The sequence below is a fragment of the Schistocerca cancellata genome, chromosome 9 (assembly GCF_023864275.1).
Source record: "Schistocerca cancellata isolate TAMUIC-IGC-003103 chromosome 9, iqSchCanc2.1, whole genome shotgun sequence".
In the NCBI taxonomy this organism is placed as follows: domain Eukaryota; kingdom Metazoa; phylum Arthropoda; class Insecta; order Orthoptera; family Acrididae; genus Schistocerca; species Schistocerca cancellata.
This window is the reverse complement of record NC_064634.1, coordinates 398,215,058-398,220,096: the sequence shown is the minus strand read 5'-3', so window position 1 is coordinate 398,220,096 and position 5,039 is coordinate 398,215,058. Positions and strand designations below refer to the sequence as shown.

The following is a 5,039-nucleotide window of genomic DNA, read 5'->3' as shown; positions in this document are numbered from 1 at the left end:
AATATAATAATTCCAATCCCAAAGAAAGCAGGTGTTGACAGATGTGAAAATTACCGAACTATCAGTTTAATAAGTCACAGCTGCAAAATACTAACGCGAATTCTTTACAGACGAATGGGAAAACTGGTAGAAACCGACCTCGGGGAAGATCAGTTTGGATTCCGTAGAAATGTTGGAACACGTGAGGCAATACTGACCTTACGACTTATCTTAGAAGAAAGATTAAGGAAAGGCAAACCTACGTTTCTAGCATTTGTAGATTTAGAGAAAGCTTTTGACAATGTTGACTGGAATACTCTCTTTCAAATTCTGAAGGTGGCTGGGGTAAAATACAGGGAGCGAAAGGCTATTTACAGTTTGTACAGAAACCAGATGGCAGTTATAAGAATCGAGGGGCATGAAAGGGAAGCAGTGGTTGGGAAAGGAGTAAGACAGGATTGTAGCCTCTCCCCGATGTTATTCAATCTGTATATTGAGCAAGCAGTAAAGGAAACAAAAGAAAAATTCGGAGTAGGTATTAAAATCCATGGAGAAGAAATAAAAACCTTGAGGTTTGCCGATGACATTGTAATTCTGTCAGAGACCGCAAAGGACCTGGAAGAGCAGTTGAACGGAATGGACAGTGTCTTGAAAGGAGGATATAAGATGAACATCAACAAAAGCAAAACGAGGATAATGGAATGTAGTCAAATTAAATCGGGTGATGCTGAGGGAATTAGATTAGGAAATGAGAAACTTAAAGTAGTAAAGGACTTTTGCTATTTAGGGAGTAAAATAACCGATGATGGTCGAAGTAGAGAGGATATAAAATGTAGACTGGCAATGGCAAGGAAAGCGTTTCTCAAGAAGAGGACTTTGTTAACATCGAGTATAGATTTAAGTGTCAGGAAGTCGTTTCTGAAAGTATTTGTATGGAGTGTAGCCATGTATGGAAGTGAAACATGGACGGTAACTAGTTTGGACAAGAAGAGAATAGAAGCTTTCGAAATGTGGTGCTACAGAAGAATGCTGAAGATCAGATGGGTAGATCATGTAACTAAGGAGGAGGTATTGAATAGGATTGGGGAGAAGAGAAGTTTGTGGCACAACTTGACTAGAAGAAGGGATCGGTTGGTAGGACATGTTTTGAGGCATCAAGGGATCACAAATTTAGCATTGGAGGGCAGTGTGGAGGGTAAAAATCGTAGAGGGAGACCAAGAGATGAATACACTAAGCAGATTCAGAAGGATGTAGGTTGCAGTAGATACTGGGAGATGAAGAAGCTTGCACAGGATAGAGTAGCATGGAGAGCTGCATCAAACCAGTCTCAGGACTGAAGACCACAACAACAACAACAAGCCGAGACTTCGTTGCTGTGTGCTATTTGTTTAACGAGACCTAAAGGTGTATTCGTTAAAGTACCAGGCTGTGCTTTTTTTTAAATATGGGATATCGATGTATTTGTTTAAGTATCAAACTGTTGTGACTGTTAAACTTTTAAAATCTCGTATTACATATATCTTAAAATGGACACGTGGGTATTTGAAGAAAATTGGTCGAAACTGTAAATGACAATGGGAGGTACTCGAACGTTGGAGGGCTCTCAGAAAATTTCGTGACGTCATTAATCTAGAGTAATCCAGCAGCGCTCCACTCACACACTGTAATAATTATTTTGGGATGAAGGATGGAAACAATGACTTTAAGCTGCACAGGGCCATTGTGACAATGCAAGGGCGCGAGTTGAATATTTGTGCCAGACCGGGACTATATCACGGACACTTCGCTTCTCTAGAACGGTTGCTTTAGCTGCCTCTAGAACGGTTGCTTTAGCTGCCTCGGTCATTCGGACAGGCATTCTGTCAGACCCAAATTCCCAACTTCTCGCTAGCCGTATCGCAACGACTCCCGCCCGTTAACCCCCTACTCACATTTCTGGTCCGCACAGGGGTTTCGGACGTTGGTTGTACAGCTTTTTCATCAAACAGTCGTCGTGCCCATGGAATTGTAGGTATGAGTGGCGTTTGTTTTGTTGGATAGGTCCTACAGAACGAGTGTCACTCATATCCATAAAAGGCTGTAACATCGAACTGTCTTATGTCATACGTTATGTTAATATTTTCTGTCATTTTGCAGAAGATGCCATAACGTGATTAAATTGTAGTAATTTAACCACACCGCTATCACACACTGTAATGCCAAAGTGTCTTACCTCCAAAATTATGGTAACTTTTTGAGTAGGATAACTCTGTTGGTGATGATCCTCTCACTACATCGTACAGACCTCAGATAACGGCAGTCAAGTAATTGCTCTAGTGAGAAAATGGAAGAGGGTTTCCTGCTACTTTAGTTTTGTTGCCATTTATCTGGAGAGAAAAGAGCGGGGGGAAATATTTTCCCCTCCTTTTTTTAAGGCATCCTGTTAGGCTATATCAGTGGAGGGAGGATAACTACATCTTAGATCGTTATCTGTGGTAGAACCGCTACAGTAAATGAGTAAACTATTTTTATGAAATGATAATTAAATGGACACCCTAGCTGAACTTCATTGGGGACATGTTGAAAATGTGTGCCCCGACCGGGACTCGAACCCGGGATATCCTGCTTACATGGCAGACGCTCTATCCATCTGAGCCACCGCGGGCACAGAGGATAGTGCGTCCGCAGGGACTTATCTCTTACACGCTCCCCGTGAGATCCACATTCCCAACATGTCCACACCACTACATTCGTAGTGCGCCTAATAGATGTTTGCCCATCATACTCATTACTCGTGGTAGATTAATCTACCAAGTCCCGTACGAGTTCGGGACTACTACGAATGTAGTGGTGTGGACATGTTGGGAATGTGGATCTCACGCGGAGCGTGTATTTCAACATGTCCCCAATGTCAACGCCCGTTTGCAGCTAGGGTGTCCATTTAATTATCATTTCATTTCTAGCAAAGCTGCATGGTCATCCACAGTAACTGTTCTTTCGGGAACAAATACTACCGTCATATACAGTTAAACTATTTTTGTTATACAATTATCCAAGTCTCATGGATGGGGTATTAGGTTACATCTTGACCTTGACTATGCCACACACAAATGCCCCAAAGCGTGGGTAGGACACGTGACACATAGCAGGTTGCACACTGACATTGAAAGTGCCTCATTTATTTGCTCAAGACGTGTGGTGAGGTGTGCGAGATTTCCTGGAAGCGTGGGCGTGACTTTGAGCTAAAATCGTTATCTGGGATTGTATCCACACCGTTGCACTACTACTGTGGCTCCAGAATGGTACGTCTCGAACATAATGAAATACGCAGTTGTTAACCTGTCACCCAGAAGGGTTGTGTTGTCATTTTCAGCAGGACTATGCTCGACTGCACATGGCACTTGTCTCTAAGAAATGCCTGCGTGACGTGGTCCCGCGGTCAGCAAGAACCCCAGGTCTGCCCCTGATTGACCATGTGTGAACCAACTCGGACGTCAGCTGCTCCCAGTGCCAGTATCCACTATCTCAAGGAGCAATTGACCAGGAAAAGAGATAACAGTTCCCCTACCGAATCAGTGCATGCATCCACTGCAGTTACTTATCACTACAGTTTTCAATGACCCAGAAAGAAGTTCACTATATAGTCTCTGATCGTTGCCTGAATTCTACGTATTCGAAATATTACATTTATACACACTGAGGTAACAAAAGTCACGCGATACCTACCAATATCGTATTGGACCTCGTTTCGCCCTGCGTAGTGCAACAACTCGACGTGGCATGGCCTCAACAAGTCGTCGGAAGCCCCTGCGGAAATATTGAGCCATGCTACCTCTACAGCCGTTCATAACTGCGAAAGTGTTGCCGGTGTAGGATTTTGTGCACGAACTGACCTCTCGATTATCTCCCGTAAATGTCCGATGGGATTCGTGTCTGGAGATCTGTGTGGCTAAATGAGTCAGTCGAACTGCCCAGAATGTTATTCAGACAAACTGCCAACAGTTGTGGCCCAGTGACAAAATGAAGTCCATGAACTGTTGCAAATCGTCAACAATAGCCGAACATAACCATTTACAGTCAGTGATAGCTTCAGTTGGATCAGAGGACCCAATCCATTCCGTGCAAACACAGCCCACACCAATTTGGAGCCGCTAACAGCTTTCACACTGCCTCGTCGACAATTTGGGTCCATGGCTTCGTGGGATCTGCGCGACATTCGAACATTATTATCAGCTCGTTTCAACTGAAATCGGGACTCACCTGACCAGGCCACGTTTTTACAGGCGTCTTGGGTCCAACCGATATGGTCATGAGCCCAGAAGATGCGCTGTAGGCGATGTGCTGTTGGCAAAGGCACCCGCATTGGTCATCTGCTCCCATAGTCCATTAACGCAAAATTTCGCCGTACTGTCCTAACGGATACGTTCGTCGTGCGTCCCACATTGATTTATGTGGTTATTTCAGGCAATGTAGTTTGTCTGTTAGCACTGACAACTCTCTCTACGCAAACCCCGCTGTCCTCGGTCGTTAAGTGACTGCCATCGGCCACTGCGTTATCCGTGGCGAGAAGTCATGGTGTTCTCGGCACACTCTTGACACTATGGATCTCGGAATACTGAATTTCCTAATGACTTCTGAAATGGAATGTTTTACGTGTCTTATTCCACCTACCATTCCCCGTTCGAAGTCTGTTAATTCCCGTCGTGCGGGCTATAATCACGTCGGAAACATTACACATGAGTAACCTGAGATGACGACCGGTGTGGCCGAGCGGTTCTAGGCGCTTCAGTCTGGAACCGCGCGACCGCTACGGTCGCAGGTTCGAATTCTGCCTCGGGCATGGATGTGTGTGATGTCCTTAGGTTAGTTAGTTCTAAGTTCTAGGGGACTGATGACCTCAGATGTTAAGTCCCATAGTGCTCAGAGCCATTTGAACCTGAGTCGAAAGACATCTCTGCCAGTACAATGTGCTTTACCTTGTGTGGCTGACACTACCGCCACCTGTTTATGCGCATATCGCTTTCCGATGACTTTTGTCACCTAAGTGTAATCTTCACATCGTAGAATACAGCCAGAATCT

General features: G+C 44.5%; 1 non-coding gene across 1 annotated transcript; it reads right to left on the bottom strand.

Moving 5' to 3' along the window:
• Positions 1-2,550: 2,550 nt before the first annotated feature.
• Positions 2,551-2,625, bottom strand: Trnat-ugu (transfer RNA threonine (anticodon UGU)). Its single transcript has one exon. It is a non-coding gene; the product is annotated as a tRNA-Thr (tRNA).
• Positions 2,626-5,039: the final 2,414 nt, after the last annotated feature.